We start from the raw sequence: 19,235 nt of genomic DNA on the forward strand, positions 1-19,235 counted from the left end.
AACTGTGGCACTTAGCGCACACCGCGGCTGCTAAGTCAGCGTGAAAATTGTTTTACGTTACCGTAATATGTTGCTGTCAGTCTAATCTGCGGCTTGTGGACAGCTAGCCCATTGACTTTTGCTTGTGGCAGCGATATGTATGTAAATGGAAGCGGTAATAATTTTCGAGAGCAGACAGTTGTTTCGCTCGATGTTTGGTCGTGTTCATGGCGTTATGAAGGCAAGAAATCTAACTGGCTTAATCGTCCTTAGTTCGAACTCCAAGGGGCGTAACGTTGTCGCTGTATGTGTTTGTTTTCCGTGCCGCGAGTACCACTTTCATGCTTCTGTTGCATGAGAGTGGTAGCTGCTACATGCCGCCAGGGCAGAATACAGTAAAAGGAATTTCCTCACTTTCATACGTATATGCAATGTGACGTAACGAAATTTCCAGCGTTTTATTCAGAGCGTAAATATCCAGTATAGTTTAGTAGGAAACTCAAATTCTATCTTAGCTTAGTAGTCGTGAAACAAGTGAAACTCGCATTCCTTTTTGAATTGTTCGCCCAAATCGCACCGCCCGCAGATGCGTCATCGGGTATTTGACAGTGGCTTCGCTACGTGAGTTGTTTTATGCGCAAATATTGCCCGGTTAAGTATCCTGTTTATTTATGCCGACGGTCGTTCATCTTAAGTTTAAGCGATTACTATCCCCGAGTACCGGACGATGCCAAACTTGTCGTGAGGTGTAGCAAACGCGGCAAATTCAAAGTGACGTGGCTGCAAGTTCCTGTTTTTACGTTTCTTGCATTCAAAGCCGACAGACACAGTATCACTGATTTATTTCCATTTCTGCTGTTCTTGATCAATCTAATGTGACAACTGTATTTTCTCTTTGATGTTCTCCATTTACTGTGTATTCAGCTTGGCTGCTAGAAAATGCTTGAATTTTTTTTGCAGTATCCAAGTGACGAAATATTTCACTGGCGGCCGTGTGTAAAACACGCAAGATGACAAAACTGATAGCAAAATTATGACATGTTTCTTTTATAGAGTTTATACTTGACTTTTGGTGAGAATGTTTATCGACCTTGGGCCTTGTAACAGCACATCCGACATTGCCAAAGTGCAGCCTATCAGTTGAGTGCCCCCAAATGGACCATCAACATCAGAAAATGAAGCAGAGCCAGGTAGGGGCAATTTTCACTTTGGAACAGAATACTGAGGGCTGCCTCTTTTTTAAAGAACTAAATAACATCTTTAGAAAACAATCCTATCTCTTTGTGCAGCTTACATATAATTGTTTTTTGCTTGTTACACAGATCTTCAGAACGCAGTTCTTCTGAACCCTTTTGCATGCACAACTAAATAAAGAGGAGTGCACTTTCTGAAGAAATTGACGCACTGAAATGTACGTTCTACACACACAGAGATGCAAAATAACCAACAACTTTAAAGCGGTAAAAAAACAGGTTTGAAAGATGTTCTAACATCCTAACCCGCCTTGGCATACAGAACTAAATGTAACAGCAACATAGGTGCATACAGAGAACTGCTTGTAAATGTTTTAAAGATATGGACATTGTCTAAGAAATTGTTTTTATTTACTCGGAACTTTTTGGTGCCATGGCGGTGCAGTAAAAGCTCAAGGTGGTGTCCTACTCCTAATAAAGCACCTTTAGATTTTATGCTTAAATTAAGGGCTTTTACATTCCAAAGTCACAATCAGAAGTTTTGGGAACATGGCCTTCTTTAATGTACATCTGTATCTAAGTGCCATAAGGGTTATTGCATTTTACCCCCATTGGAGGGCAGCTGCCATGGCCTAGATCGAAGCTGTGACCAGCATGACTGAGTAGCATGGTATCATATTAACTGGGCTATAACACGAGATCAGGATGAGAAATACTGCTTAGAACTACCAACTTCTTGGCTCACAAGCACTTTGCACTAAGTTAAAGGAGTATGGAGTACGGACAGCGACCGTTTATGTACCAATTTCTTTTTAGGCTGTAGACTCCATTGTTAGGGTGCGAAGCTTCAATTAGTCAAAAACCAGCCTAAATTACAGAACCAGCTCAAAACACGCACCATGTATAACTGGATTTGGACATGAAAATGGAGTCAATTCTTGTCGCCGAAAATGGAGGTGGCAGTCACACTATTTCATGCATTTTGCCTAGAACATAGTCAATAATAATTAATCAATTTCTAAAATATTCTTTTCAAAAAATTTTTTTCTGACATGAAAGGAGGAGCCCACTGGTGTTCAGGTGCACGAGTGGTTAGTTGCACAGCACTTGCATGTATTCGAAGGCTTCTTTCAAGCTTGAAAAAAAATTTATTGCACCTATTGTGCAGTAGAAAGCTGGATTAGGAATTTTTCAGGATGCTCTACATTCTTCGCACTGATACTTTTGTTTTGAATATAATAATTGAGCAGTTAAATATTCGTTAATAACTAATTACCTAATTAGGAAAAATGCGAAAATTGGTATCACTTGCTCAAAACGATGGCAAACGACATTACCTTGGTTCTGTCCAGCTACGTGGCACTTGTACATATTCAAAGCTTGCAGAAGTCACACAGACCACCTGGTACTTACAAGGCATATATAAAAGCGGTGAAGTTGTGTGAGCCAGCGATGTGTAGCAAATCATAAGAAAGAGCCATGTTTCTTTGACTTAAGTGCATGAAAAGATTTACATGCTCGATACCTTGTATCAGTGTGTTCTAGGCCTGTTCATAGTTTAGCTGCTACATAAACAATATTTCTCCAAGTGCAAGCTCATATGCGTCTTTTTTTTTCAAATCAAATCAGTTTATTTTTTTTTTCATCTCAAGGATGAGGGCAGGCTCGGGATAAAAGTGACATCAGTCACTTGAGGGGAACCCGAGCCTCCCTGATACATGGGATGCATTGAGGACAGACGAACAAAATTCGTTCATAGCAAGGAGGGGTTAATATTTAATATTTACAACTCGTAATACACATAGATTCATCATGAACTGAAAATATAGATATACAGATTCCTTTACGGTTAAATTATACAGTATAATACATGAAGACAAATTCCAATATACACTGAAAGTTTAGTTAGTGATAAAATATATTGCATTGATTTCATGATAAAAGGGCTTCCCTAATAACACGTATGTCACATTCTTCAATTATTATCTTTTTTTTAATTAATTTGTTTAATAAAACAGGAACAGTGAAGCGGAGCATTTGTCGGCCAAAGTGTGTTCTGCACAATGGAATAATCCAGTGTTGTTGGTAACGAGTAGGGTATGGGATAGTGTACGGTTCAAGTTGAAAAATATCCAAAAAAGCTCGATTGCTATTGAGCACGGATTTTTTATATCTTATTGCTAGGTGATACTCGTAAAGCTGATGAATTGGAATAATGTTAAACTGCTTAAATAATTCACCCGTATGTGCATAGTAGTCAACATTAGCAATTTGCCTAATCACTTTTTTCTGTAGTTTGTATAGTCTATTATTGTTCGTTGCTGTTGTACTTTCCCATACCAAAAAACAATAACTGACATGCGATAAAAACAAGCTGTTATAAAGTGTTATTTTAACGGAAACTGGAAGCAAGGAACGCAGTCGTGCAAGCATACCTACACATTTGGAAATATTAGTTATTAGTTTATTAATTTGGGGTTCCCATGACATTATACAATTAAAAAACACTCCTAAAATTTTAACCGTCTCTACAATTTCAATCGTCACGCTACCTAAGCGTAAGGCATCGCGTGGAAAAGTAAGCTGCATCCGTGAGTGAAAAATAACTGCTTTTGTTTTTGATGCGTTAATGACTAATGAATTTTGCTCACTCCATGCATACAGGTTCTCTAATGTAGTGTTGATAAGTGAAGTCAATGCACTGATATCATTACCGGTGAAGAAAATGCTAGTGTCATCGGCATAGATTATATATTTAGGTTTGTCATTAATTTTTACAATGTCGTTGATGTATAGGTTAAAAAGCAGCGGCCCTAAAATACTACCTTGTGGTACCCCAGTGATTATCGGCTGAAGAGAAGAGCAGTAATTGTTAATTTTTACACATTGCGATCGGCACTTAAGATATGATTTCAAGAGTGAAAGTGGGATGCCACGAATACCATACATTTCTAGTTTTTCAATTAAAGTGTAGTGACAGAGACGATCAAAGGCCTTGGAAAAATCTATAAAGATTCCAATGCAAAGTTGCCTATCTTCAAAAGATTTTAGAATTATTTCTTTTTGGGCTAGTAAAGCAGTCTCAGTCGACCTGCCCTTCATGAAACCGTATTGCGATTTTGTTATTATGTGAAATTTAAAAAATAATTTTTTCAAAGCCTTTTGAAAATATCGGTAATATGGAGATGGGTCGGTAGTTCCCAAGGTCATTTTTGTCTCCTTTTTTATGTAGCACAGTGACAACAGAGATTTGCATTTGTTTTGGAAAACAGCCTGTCAATAAAGACAGGTTATAAATGTGAGTGAGCACAGGAGCTATAATATGGAATACATGCTTGATCGGAGATATCTGAAAACCGTCTATGTCACGTGCGCTGGTGTTCTTTAGTGTAGAGAACGTTAACACTATTTCTTCATCATCAGTTGGTGCGAAAAAGATGCTGTTCGTTTCTGTAGTCTGTGCACGAGTTACCGTTGGCTGTAATTGTTGATTTGGCTGTCCAACGTTTATGAGAAAGTGGTTAAATTTTTCAGCAAGCTCTAGATCTTTAACAATGCGGCCATCTATTTCTATTTCCGTAATTCCTGGGCAAATAGGGGTCCTGTGAAGTAACGTATTAAGCTTCCTCCAGATGTTTGCGCTCCCATTGCAGAAGTCTGGATCGAATTGTTGACTTAAATAATTTCTTTTTTCTTTCCTAATAAACGCATTTACTTTATTTCGGAATTCTTTAAATATTGTAAGGTCTGATATGTCTCTAGTTCTTAAAAACCTACTAAAGAGTTTCGTTTTCCTTTTCATCATTTTTAAACATTCATAATTTATACATGGTTTTCGATTCTTACGGCATTCTTTTACAACCTTTTCTTTAAAATGCTTCAAACAAATTTGTTTAAGGATAGCTATGAATGTCTCGTAGGCTGAATCTGCAGATAATGAAAGGTAGACTGTACTCCAATCTGTTTGGGAAAGACTTGTGCTAAAAGCAGCCAAGGTAAGAGGCGTGATGTCTTGAACGGTTCTAGTCGGTAACTCCGTCGGCTTTTTGGTAGTACTGTCTGTCATAAAATAAAGTGCTAGGTGGTCGCTTATATCGCAGTACAATACACCTGACTCCACGTTATCTTTGTTTATGTTGGTAATAAAAACATCAATTAAGGTTGCTCAATTTGGTGTGATACGTGTGGGGGTCTCTGTTACTATCTCGTAACCATTTGACACAACCATAGCCACAAACTCAGTTACGAGGGGAGAAGACTCTAGTACGTTGATGTTGATGTCGCCACCAAGAATTGGTCTTAAATTGTATTAAGTATATTGCCTCTTGTGTCCAAAATAAACCATCCTCGCGCTTCCTTCATTATGTCTTCATCTGTTGCTGTGCTACATTTTGAACATGCAATTGCGCAAATTTTCATCTAGTTTTCATATTGTCACGTGGTGGTGACGTTGAAGAACACAGTAGCAAATACTGTGAAAGACTTTTATTGGGCGAACCTGCGCCCACAAAAACAGGCTACACTTATAGCACAACGATAGCGGCGAACACGGTCGGCGATCGTCGAAAATCTGATCAGCGGGTCAAGCGCGTCGGCTTTTATACAGCAGTCATCAAATGTTCCAAACTAATCGTTGGGACAAGTATGCCTTCCACAAAGTTCTACAACATTCGAGTCGCGCGATGAAATCAGATAACACAAGGTTCGGCGAAAACAGACAGCGGATAGAAGCATCGATAACTTTCCAGAAACATCGGATACATGCAGACGCGTCCCGCGCTGTGTGATAGCATTTGTTAGGCGGCGAAACGTGGTCGCCCGTTAAATATAAGTACACGTGTCAATACCCCCCTCTTAAAAAGCATTGACCCGATGCTGCAAACAAACGAAAGTAATAAAAGAAAAGCACTCCTAGCAAAGAAAACAACAAAATAAGGAAGTTTGTCAGCGTCCGTAAAAGGGTTTAAGACGCACCACGTGGACTACTTCAGATCGTGCGCGGCGTCGCTTTGAATGCGAAATGCCGTCTGGCACGACCTCATAGTCCAGTGCGCCAATACGTCGGATGACCTTGTAGGGTCCGAAATAGCGTCGCAATAGTTTCTCACTCAGTATTCGTCGGCGTATTGGGGTCCATACACAAACACGGTCGCCGGGCTGGTACTCGACGAAGCGTCGTCGAAGGTTGTAGTGTCGGCTGTCGGTACGCTGCTGGTTTTTGATCCGCAGACGGGCGAGCTGTCGGGCTTCTTCGGCGCGCTGTAGATAGGTAGCGACGTCAAGATTTTCTTCGTCAGTTACGTGCGGCAGCATGGCGTCGAGCGTCGTCGTCGGGTTCCTGCCGTAAACCAACATGAACGGCGTGATCTGTGTTGTTTCTTGCACCGCCGTGTTGTAAGCGAATGTTACGTACGGCAGGAAGGCATCGCAGGTCTTGTGTTTGACGTCGGCGTACTTCGCTAGCATGTCGGCGAGGGTCTTATTCAGCCGCTCCGTAAGACCATTCGTCTGCGGGTGGTAGGCCGTTGTCCGCCTGTGCCTTGTCTGACTGTATTTCGTAATGGCTTGGGTGAGCTCCGCTGTAAAGGCCGTTCCGTTGTCGGTGATGAGGACTTCTGGGGCGCCATGCCGTAGCAGGATGTTTTCGACAAAGAATTTCGCCACTTCGGCTGCGCTACCTTTCGGCAGTGCTTTTGTTTCAGCGAAGCGGGTGAGGTAGTCCGTCGCCACGACGATCCACATATTTCCGGTTATTGACGTCGGAAAGGCTCCCAGCAAGTCGATCCCGATCTGCTGGAATGGTCGGCAAGGAGGCTCGATTGGCTGTAGTAATCCGGCTGGCCTTGTCGGCGGTGCCTTGCGCCGCTGACAGTCTTGGCATGTTCTGACATAACGGGCGACGTCGGCGGTCAGGCGCGGCCAATAATACTTTTCTTGTATCGTCGATAGTGTTCGGGAAAATCCTAGGTGTCCAGCGGTCGCATCCTCATGTAGGGCATGCAATACTTCTGGACGAAGTCCTGACGGGACAACAAGAAGGTAATTGGCGCGGACTGGTGAGAAGTTCTTCCCGAGTAGATTGTTTTGAAGCGTGAAAGAAGATAATCTGTGCTCAAATGCCCTGGGGACAACGTCGATGTGCCCTTCCAAATATTCGACGAGGCCTTCTAGCTCCGGGTCTGCCCGTTGCTGTTCAGCGAAGTCTTCCGCACTTATAATTCGAAGGAAGGCGTCGTCATTCTCGTCATCTTGCGTCGGCGGGTCAATGGGTGCGCGTGATCGGCAATCGGCATCGGAGTGTTTTCGTCCGGACTTGTATGTTACAGTAATGTCGTATTCTTGTAGTCTGAGGCTCCACCGCGCCAGTCGTCCGGAAGGATCCTTTATATTCGCTAGCCGACACAACGCGTGATGGTCACTGACGACTTTGAATGGCCTGCCATAAAGATAAGGGCGAAATTTACCTGCAGCCCAAACGATGGCGAGGCATTCATTTTCGGTCGTAGAATAGTTGTCTGCCGCAGTTTACAGCGACCGGCTGGCGTAAGCTATCACCTGTGCGACTTCGTTTCTTCTCTGGACTAGAACGGCACCGAGGCCTAGGCTACTGGCGTCAGTATGGATTCCTGCATCGGCGTACTCGTCGAAGTGCGCAAGTACCGGCGGCGACTGCATGCGTCGTTTGAGTTCCTCTAATGCGTCGGCCTGCGGCGTTTCCCACTTGAACTCAACATCACATTTAGTTAGACGTGTCAAAGGCGCGGTGGTGCGTGAAAAGTTCTTGACAAAGCGCCTGTAGTAGGCACACATGCCAACGAATCTACGCACTGCCTTCTTGTTGATGGGTTGCGGGAACTGTACTATGGCAGCTGTCTTTTGCGAGTCTGGACGGACACCAGATTTGTTGATTACGTGGCATAAGAACAGAAGCTCATCGTAAGCGAAGGGGTATTTTCCGGCTTCAGAGTAAGCCCTGACGACTTGATGGCCTCTAGTGCTGTCGCAAGCCGCCTGCAGTGGGGTGATCGTCGAAATTTCCAGCGAAGACGACGACGCCATCCAAATAAACGAGACAGGTCTGTCGCTTCAATCGTGCTAACACTGTGTCCATGACGCGCTGGAACGTTGCAGGCGCCGAGCAGAGTCCGAATGGCATAATCTTGAACTCGTAGAGGCCGTCTGGGGTGATGAAGGCCGTCTTTTCGCGATCTCTTTCGTCGACTTCTATTTGCCAATAGCCAGACTTGAGGTCCATCGACGAGAAGTATCTAGCGTTGCAGAGCCGATCCAATGCATCGTCTATTCGTGGGAGTGGGTATACGTCCTTCTTCGTGATCTTGTTCAGACGACCATAATCGACGCAGAAACGTAGGGTTCCATCCTTTTTCTTTACCAGGACAACAGGGGATGCCCACGGGCTTTTCGACGGCTGGATGATGTCGTCGCGCAGCATTTCGTCGACTTGTTGTCTTTAATAGCTTCACGTTCTCGCGTCGACACTCGGTAAGGGCTCTGGCGGGGTGGTCGAGCGCACTCCTCGGTGATTATGCGATGCTTGGTGACTGGTGTTTGTCGAATCCTCGATGACGTCGAAAAGCAGCCTTTGTATCGTCGGGGCAGACTTCTGAGCTGCTGCTGCTTAGTCACGGGGAGACTTGAATTAAAGTCGTAGTCTGGTTCGGGGACTATGGTCGTCGGGGTAGATGCGGTGAAATCCGAGAGGACAAACGCATTACTGGTTTCCAGAATTTCCTCGATGTACGCAATCGTCGAGCCCTTGTTGATGTGCTTGAACTCTTGGCTGAAGTTTGTCAGCAACGCTTCAGTTTTCCCTCCATGCAGTCGAGCGATCCCTCTTGCGACGGAAATTTCGCAGTCTAGCAGTAGACGTTGGTCGCCTTCGATGACGCCTTCTACGTCAGCGGGTGTTTCGGTGCCGACCGAAATTACAATGCTCGAGTGAGGCGGGATGCTCACTTGATCTTCTAGAACGCTCAAGGCGTGGTGACTGCGAAAGCTCTCCGGCGGTATCGCATGATCTTCCGACAGCGTTATCGATTTTGACTTCAGGTCTATGATTGCGCTGTGATGGTTCAGGAAGTCCATGCCGAGAATGACGTCTCGTGAACACTGTTGGAGGATAACGAAGGTGGCAGGGTAAGTCCGGTCATGAATGGTTATTCTTGCCGTGCAGATTCCAGTCGGCGTAATGAGGTGTCCTCCCGCGGTCCGAATCTGGGGGCCCTCCCATGCAGTCTTAACCTTCTTCAACTGGGAGGCGATGTGTCCACTCATTACGGAGTAATCTGCCCCTGTGTCGACGAAGGCAGTGACTGCGTGGCTGTCGAGAAGTACGTCGAGGGCGGTGGTTCTTTGTCTGGCGTTGCAGTTGGGTCTTGGCGTCGGATCACGGCTGTGTTGTGTAGAACTGAAGCTGGAACGTCGCGCCGTCAAGCCGTCTTTCGTCGGTGTAGCCTTGGCTTCCTGACTTCGTCGGGACGGCGGCGTGTCGTTATTAGGTCGTCGAGATGGTTTCTTTAATAATAATAATAATATTTGGGGTTTTACGTGCCGAAACCACTTTCTGATTATGAGGCACGCCGTAGTGGAGGACTCCGGAAATTTTGACCACCTGGGGTTCTTTAACGTGCACCTAAATCTAAGCACACGGGTGTTTTCGCATTTCGCCCCCATCGAAATGCGGCCGCCGTGGCCGGGATTCGATCCCGCGACCTCGTGCTCAGCAGCCCAACACCATAGCCACTGAGCAACCACGGCGGGTGAGATGGTTTCTTTGTCGTCTTCGTCGGCAGCGGAGGATCTTCGTCAGTTCGACGAACAGCAACCGCACCTCCATCAGTTGCTGCTTTTAGTTTTCCGGATATGGGCTCGCTGACCGGCCCCGGGCTGGGCCAGTGTATGGTCAGCGCTGCGGCGAGAGGTAGCGGCCTGGTGATGGCGAAGGCGACGGTCGTCCAGAGCTCCACTGAGTAGCGGCGAGATAGTCGGCGATATCGCGAGGGCGTTCACCTTGCTGGGAGCGCGGAGCGCTGACGGCGAAACCTCGCAGTCCCATCTCGTGGTATGGGCACCGGCGATACACATGGCCGGCTTCTCCGCAGTGATAGCAGAGCGGGCGGTGGTCGGGGGCTCGCCAAATGCCCGTCTTCCTTGCGTAGGTGCGCTGGACGACGGGTGGGCGTGCTGGCGGTGGTGGAGCCTCAGACTACATTATGACAGCACTGTAACCTACAACTCCGGACGAAAACACTCCGATGCCGATTGCCTATCACGCGCACCCATTGACCCGCCGCCGGAAGATGACGAGAATGACGACGCCTTCCATGGAATTATAAGGGCGGAAGACTTCGCTTAAGAGCAACGGGCAGACCCGGAGCTAAAAGGCCTCGTCGCATATGCTGGCCGCGTCACCACCACGTGACATCTGCGAGAGGTACTGGGATCGATACCTAGTACCTCCACCAGATGTCACTTGGTGGTGACGTTGAAGAACACAGTAGCAAATACTGTGAAAGACAAAACTAACTTTTATTGGGCGAACCTGTGCCCACAAAAACAGGCTACACTTATAGCACAACGATAGAAGCGAACACGGTCGGTGATCGTCGAAAATATGATCAGCGGGTCAAGCGCGTCGGCTTTTATACAGCAGTCAACGAATGTTCCAGACTAATCGTTGGGACCCGCATTCCTTCCAGAAAGTTCTACAACATTCGAGTCGCGGGATGAAATCAGATAACAGATAGGTTCGGCGAATACAGACAGCGGATAGAAGCATCGATAACTTTCCAGAAACTTCGGATACATGCAGACGCGTCCCGCGCTGTGCGATAACATTTGTTAGGCGGCGAAACGTGGTCGCCCGTTAAATATAAGTACACGGGTCAATATTTGCTCTTTCTTTGGTGGCTTTCTTTCTGAACAAGTTGTTTTCTTTAAACCCTCTTGCACACAGCAGTACACAGCAGTTCTGTCGAGTGGGAATTCTCTGTTTTTCTTTTCAAACTGAGATTTATACACCTTGCCTGGGCAATGTAAGGCATTCTACTTAACCGGCCCTGCAATAATGTTTTATACTGCATTCCAGCATCACACAAAAGCTGTTTACTTACCAGATGGGAATATGTATAAGTGTTAGGAGTAACAGAACTGGAAGAAGCCAGCAGATAATGAGGCCAAGGAAAGCATACAGGAACATGTTTTAAGTTTTTATAGGAGGTATCATCATCATCAGCCTGGTTACGCCCACTGCAGGGCAAAGGCCTCTCCCATACTTCTCCAACTACCCCGGTGATGTACTAATTGTGGCCATGTTGTTCCTGCAGACTTCTTAATCTCATCCGCCCACCTAACTTTCTGCCGCCCTCTGCTACGCTTCCCTTCCCTTGGAATCCATTCCGTAACTCTTAATGACTATAGGTTATCTTCCCTCCTCATTATGTGTCCTGCCCATGCCGATTTCTTTTTCTTGATTTCAACTAAGATATCATTACCTCGCGTTTGTTCACTCACCCAATCTGCTCTTTTCTTATCCCTAAGGTTACACCTATCATTCTTCTTTCCACAGCTCGTTGCGTCGTCCTCAATTTAAGTAGAACCCCTTTCGTAAGCCTCCAGGTTTCTGCCCCGTATATAGGAAGTATAGAAATGATAAATTTAAGGGAAATTAAGTGGATGAAAGGACATCCACCTGTGGGTGGGGTACGGACCCATAACGTTCACATTACGCATGTGATATACTAATCACTGGGGTACTACAGCCGCGTTCGAGCGTCGACAATCTGAGCGGCCATTGTGGATGGTTGAAGAATGCCTTGGTGGCACAGTGGTTAGTTCATCGCATGCCTAATGCAAAGACTGTAGGTTCGTTCTCCTCCCATAGGCGGTTTTTTTTACCATTCCTTTATCATTTTTACATTTAAATAGAACATTACAAATAAGTCTCCACGTGCCTTCCCTGGCATCTTCCAGCTGTGATTAAGAAAAATGTTGACCCTTAGTATCCTTTCTTTTCGTTTGGAAGAACAGCAGCTTCATTTAAAGAAATAATGAATTCACCTTGTACAGCATCTCAATGTGGTCTCAAATCTTATCACAGGATCTGTATTGGTAAATGAAGTTTTTGTTAAGATGATGATATAGCATGGGACCTAATTAGTAGCCTTTGTGTACAGAGATATGACTAGTCTAACAAACAGGAGTATTTTAAGAAGCACTTCTAACATGGCCTGATCATGTGTTTAAAAAACTAATCTGACATGATATCAGGCATAACTGTTGCCCCTGAAAAACATTTGGATCATCTGCGTTGGCATAGTATTTAGAGAGCACCAATACTGCTTTGATTGAAGTAGCCTCGTGGAACATAAAGCATAGCTTCTTGCTGAGTCAAGGAAATATCTGCGTATCTGAGGTGCATGTGTCATATGCTCGAATGCTGCTTAAAGGCTGCTAATAAGAAAATTATTTCACTTGCCTTCCAGAGATTGCTTCAGTAGCCTATGCTACTCGATCACAAACAATTTACCAGAGTGAACTTTTATCACAGTTGGCTTTGCAACGTTTATGCAAAATACCACAATTGCCTTCTAGACATGTGACTGCACAAAAAGTTGGAATTAATGACCAGTAAGATTTATGGGACAGCAAAACTTAGTTTATTACTCCAAAACAAAATGCCAGGCACTTCGGTTATTTCTGCCATAGCGTTTCTTACAGTAATTACGAGAGGGAACTTTGGCTCTGCAGTCGTATCACCATGGGAATTATGGGAAGCACATGAGTTTGTCTGATATTCGTGCTTGTGAATTGAGACGTTCCTGTGGCTTCCTATATTGTACGCTTTATATAGCTTATTGTGAATTTCAACGCAGTCTATACTTTTCGAAGTGCAGAAGACGCCGCCAACACGCATAATTGCTATTAATTGCAACGATTGAGCTTGTCCAGGGGGCCAAATTCAAACGCACCAAGCGTCTGAAGGCACTAGTATGCCCGCGATAAATTCACCACGACGTTGCACTCGCTTTTCGTTGCATGCCTCCATGGCTTAATGGTTTGAATATCAGACTTCTATTCTAGAGTTCCTGCCTTTGAATCCTGTCGTGGGACGATTTTAATGTCTAGTTATTTATTACACAGTATATTGTGGGACATGGTTCTTCATGTGGACAACCTCCTTCATGAGGACAAGTTTACACAGTCACAAAGCCGTTTGAAGCCAAACAGACGAAGTTTAGGCAAATCCATGTACATCCCTTAATTCCCGTGCTGAAAAAACCGTTCTGGTTTCATCTCCTGTAGGCACTAGCGTCAGAGTTCCCTCTAGTAATTATTGTATGAAACTCTACGATTTCTGCACCTCGCTCGTGCAGAAACGGCACCGCACCTGCTGCGTAAACATGCACTGCCTTTCGGCCAAGTGCAGGGAATGCCGTGAACTCGCCCTCTACAAAGCCTGCACCAAGTAAAACAAATCAGAACGTGCAGTTGCTGCCATGTTGAACTGGTGGAACGAGTAGTGAAATGCAGCACCTCCTGAACTAGTTCAGAAAGCGCAAGTTAATCAAGTGGAGATTATACAGTAACAGAAGTTGGGTGATTCTGCATTACATTCGCGAAATATACTTCATCATACCTTTCCATTTATTTCTTCAGTTATGAAGAATCCATTTTGCATTGTTGGGCAAAACTAGAGAATGCCAACATATTTTCTAGCATTCACTGGTAGCAAACATTTCAAAATTGTTGTAGTTTTTGGATTGCCGCTTTACCCGTTAACCCCCAAGTTAATTCCAGAAGAATGTACCAAGTTTTCGAAATTTTTAGGTACTCATTTTTTCGGTGTCATTATCATTCTAAAAATATATTACTTCATTGGTCTCTGATTACAAATAACACAAAAATAAAAGCTGCTCTTCAGGGCAGCTTTCCCTCAATGCCGAATATAACTCATCTTTGACAGTCATAGCAGCATAACATTGGGCAGAAAGAGTGCGACTCGTCATTGGCGATATTGGTACTGCTCCTGTCACTAGTACAGCTCGGGATCAAGGGTTAAAGGTTGCGACTTCGTTGCGGCTCAATTTTAGTTCTGCAGCTGTTAAACTTTGGTGTAGCGTGTGTATGTACATGTGAATGCATTAAAATGACTTCATGCTAGAGCAAAGCAACTGTTGTGCAGAAAGGTATGTCTTCTTTATATATTTGCTTTGTAAAGATGCGCAAAATTTATCTTTTGCGGTATAGACTTGGCGCTCTTTGGCTCAAGCTGCCCTTGTGCTACTAAAACCTATAAATTAATTAGCTTTTCGCAGTAGCAGGTGCTTATCTTTTTTTCAGGATCGGTGTGCCAGTTTTAATTCGTTTATCTTGAACTGTGCAATTCCCACTCACACGACTGCATGTCATCTGAGGTGTTCCTTTCTCAATCAAGAATGTTGAGGTTGTCTTTGTGAAACTCGATTTCTTGCCTCAAATGAGCTTGTACAAACTGACCAAGCTGATAATTCTACCTGCTTATATATCAAATATGTTGCGGTTATGAACACTCATAATTAATGACACCTAGTACAAAAATTTGATGCATTAAAACAATTTATTGAATTTTTTTTTCTTTTTCGCGTTTGTGTTGTACACTTCTCCACTCTTGTGTCCTGTCTGCGCGCCTCACCTCTTCTTTTGCATATTAAATGTCGTCTAAATTTAACCGTGCTTTCTTTACCACAGCGCAGGGAGAAAAGGTTCCGGTAACACCATGCATTCAGTATGGTGGTCCAGACGTGTATGCCAGCAACCTCCTTCATGTGGACCAAGAACTACTCTTCAGTGTCTCGCAGAGTTCCATGCGAAGCCCTCAACTTTCTCGCCTCATTGTAATGGCTGCTCATCTATCAGCGTGTCCATCGCCAAGACTGCCAGTTGTTAAGCTTCTGAACCCCTTTAAGAAAGTTCAAGGATGTTTTTTATTTACTTTTCACGGCTGGCCGTAGAAGCTGAACATTTTTGATGTGTCTAACGTTTTTACCTGGCACAAAGCGGTGGAATAACTTTATACCAGTGTAATAATATATTAAAGTGATGCTCCCTCTAATGCCTATCAGGTTTTGTTAGTGTGTAATAAATTTGAACGTCTGATGAGGTAACAGGATTTCAATTTGTCATCGTGGCTCATTACAATGAGCTGCTAGGAAATAAGAGGCAAAACTTACCACACGCCAGTTGTAGCATTTTTGTTTTCATGACTACAGTATACACGTTTCAAAAGATCGAAAGGGGGGCAAAACGCCTCAAGAACGTAATCATCCTAGGATTGTCATGTCCTTACAGCTCTGCAATGACATGCCTCATACATCTTGGTAGCGCATTGATCGCAATGCCTACAGGTATATTTTGTTAAGAGAATAGCTTGCACCCAGATTTGCCACACAGTTGATGGCTGATGGCTTTTTTTGTCGTCTTCATGTTATTACTATGTATTCAATATTCAATTAGCTCTAAAGGACACTACAGGCACTGAAGTTCCAAGTAGCACTTGCATTTCAGGGGAGAAAGTGTCCAGCATGCCTATCACAAAACGTGTTCTAGGGGCTACCTTGCCTCTATTGGTAAATGGACACCAGATGCTCTGTGCACAATGTAATCGGTGTACTTGTCTGGAGTGCTTGAAATAGGTGCTACGGGCTGTACTGGCACTGTCTGAAGATAATGCACGGTTCTAGAAAGCCTGCAGCTGAGCATCTGCCACCGTACTGAAGGAAGTGTCCTAATTTATTTTGATGATGTGGTTGAAATTGAGGAGCTGCAATGAATAGTTGTGACTGTGGCAATGCTGCCGAACTAAAGCACAAATTACACACCTCCACTCACACAATGTACTCTGAAAATTTTGCTACGTGGAATCTGTTTGCTGCCTGACCTCATGGCACCTTTACGAGTAGTTGCAGGTGATCGCAGCTGCTGAGGCTTGATCAACTGGCAAGGTGAAAAATAATGCTGTGCCACCAGTGTGGCTGCACAGTCAGAGATGCAAGCTATCTTGAACTAGGTGTTTGGTAGACGGTACCTGTGCTGCCAAAGCATATTGTTTGAGCCCTATAGGCAACTGCCTTCACAACTGCACAAAAGTGTGCTGTCACAGCAGAAAGTCGAGAACAAGCAGCAGTTTTACCGGTGTTTCTTCAAAACATTAGTGCAAGTCATCCTTTTACCAACGCTGGTAATCATGCATAGGTTTTGAGAACAGGGCATTTGTGACACACAAGGGGTCATGTGTCTGAAGTTTAATAAGTTGAGTAATCTATGAGATGGAATTACAAAAAAGTATACCTTTTCTTCCTCAGTGGTTTCTTGGAGAGACAGGAGCATTTCCGGCAGTTTAGTTTTTACTTTTTATGTCTAGATTTGGGGTGCACATTGCAACTGTAACTAACAATCAGTACTCTGTCCTGCCTAGTTTTTATGCTGTCTTTGTGATATTCGCAATATTTTCCAGTTCAGCTGAGCGAAGTATATGTCTTTACTATTACTAGTTTTCGTGTTCAACTTTTATGCAGTGCTCACTAGTTATTACTAGCCATGCTTTGTTCACATATGTTCTTGGATTGTAGCGCGAAGTGACACGGACACAGACTAGAAGCAGACAGGACGAGCGCTAGCTCTCAACTAAATTATTATTGAAACGAAGAACATATATATGTATAGGTAATTGCAAAAAACCGCAGCATATGAGCACGACAAGGTATGAAGACATCAGTTAAACATATCAGGAAGTAGAGAAGTCAAAAAAGGAAACAACAAAAAGACACTACTTCAGATTAACACACGTGTTGTGATGATACTGAAATTCTCATTTTAACAGAGACAAAGATGCGTGGCTAACTCAAGTCTCTCCTAACCTTTAATATGGAATGCCTCGATTATTTGCCATGTGGTTTGGCATTTGTATTTCGAAAGAATATTTGTGTCTTCAATCAAAGGTTTGCAAGCACAATTGAAACAATGTGGCGCTAGATGTGAAGCATTAGCGTTGTTTAGTGAATGTTTGTGTTTTTTTGTATTATATTAATGCACCTGCCGCTCTATCCAATGTAAGTCTTCCCACAGTTGAGTGGAATCTGATAAATTATACCAGTGTTAAAAGGCACAAAAGGTGACACATGTCTAACGCCGCAATCATCTTCTTTCTTGTCACCCTGTTCAGGTTTCCTATTTACCATAGGTCACATGATAAACGACTTATGGGGGGCCGAGAAAACTGCATGGACGTAATCTCTATTGGCTACGTTCCGTAAACCATGGATAATTTATGTAGATAGGGCACCAGAGCAAACCTTTGTTTTTCTTGTTTCTTAGCGGGGCTCTTTACCTATTTTAAAAGCTTTTCGCAGGTTAGGGATAATAAATGAACAAAACAACTAGCCTTCTCGAGCCTGTGTATTTGTTGTGAAAAACTTTGTTTCATATTCTGTAGACATGACTTAGTAATGGCAGACTTAAGAGCTGAGTAAGCTTGTCGTGTCCACACAATATGAAACAGTATTTCACTACATATAGGCTCGTGAAGGCTATTTATCCTGTGCATTTATTATCACTAACCTGCGAAAAGCTTTTAAAATGGGTAAAACGCCCCGCTAAGAAACAAGAAACACAAAAAAGAACGAAGGTTAGCTGTGGTGCCCTATGTACGTAGATTATCCCATCGTTTACGGAACGTAGCCAATAGGGATTACGTCCATACAGTTTTCTCGGCCCCCCATAAGTTGTCTATCATGTGCCCTATGATAAATAGGAAACCTGAACAGGGTGGCAAAAAAGAAAACATGATTGCGGCGTTAGACATGTGTCCCCTTTTGTGCCTTGTAGCACTGGTATAGTTTATCAGATTCCTCTCAAGTGCGAAAAGACGTACATTGGACAGAGCGGCAGGGGCATTAATATAAGACCAAAAGAACACAAACATTCACTTAACAACCTTAATGCTTCACATCTAGCGTTACATTGTTTCAATTGCGGTTGTGGACCTTTGTTTCAAGACAAAAAAATTCTTTCAAAACACAAATGCCAAAACAACACCGGAAATAATCGAGGCATTCCACATTAAAGATGAGGAGAGACTTGCGTTAGCCAGGCATCTTTGTCTCTGTTAAAATGCGAATTCAGTATCTTCACAACACGTGTGTTAATCTGAAGTAGTGTCTTTTTGTTGTTTCCTTTTTTTACTTCTCTACTTCCTGATATGTTTAACTGATGTCTTCATACCCTGTCATGTTCTTATCCTGCGGCTTCTTGCAATCACCTATAGAAATATATGTTCTTCGTTTCAATAAAAATTTTGTTGAGAGTTAGCACTCGTCCTGTCTGCTTCTAGTCTGTGTCCGTGTCACTTTGCGCTACAATCCAAGATCATGTTTCCGTAACAAAGCGCCCAACTTTCTATCTTTTTGTTCACATAGACACACTCAGATATGTTCTTATGTGACCGGTTATTTTCGTACTTTATGATAAGATGCAGTAATCTGCGGATGAAAACATGTGATACTTCGTAGTGCGCTTATATAAAAAAATTTTGCTTAAAATATAATTGAACAAGCCTGCGCCATTATTCAGTGCTTATGACTTCGTATTGGTATGGTTTTACTCCTTATCTTCCTTTTTACTTTTCAAATGTTCAAACATTATTATGTAACCATTTCTCTTTAATGAAATATTAAATACTTTGCTTTTGACATTTCGACAAAAATTTTACGATGATTTTGTTCAATTAGCTAACCTTGGACTAGCTGATTGTTATTCCGGTAGCTTAACTTACAATGCCTGTGGAATATTGAGTGCAAGCACCATGGTGAAAATAAAACTAAATTATTAGATATAAGCATGTCACTGGCAGTAAATGGAGCATACATAAATTTCAGGAAATAGTGCATGCTTATATATTAAACAGCACGCACAGCAACACATGCAGTTTTGTTTGTAAATGCTGAAACATTATTCTAAGTGGACGTGCTTTGTTGCACTTTGTTCTTTGGCTTTAAGTGCTACCTT

Source organism: Dermacentor variabilis, chromosome 6 (assembly GCF_050947875.1).
Source record: "Dermacentor variabilis isolate Ectoservices chromosome 6, ASM5094787v1, whole genome shotgun sequence".
Classification (NCBI taxonomy): Eukaryota; Metazoa; Arthropoda; class Arachnida; order Ixodida; family Ixodidae; genus Dermacentor; species Dermacentor variabilis.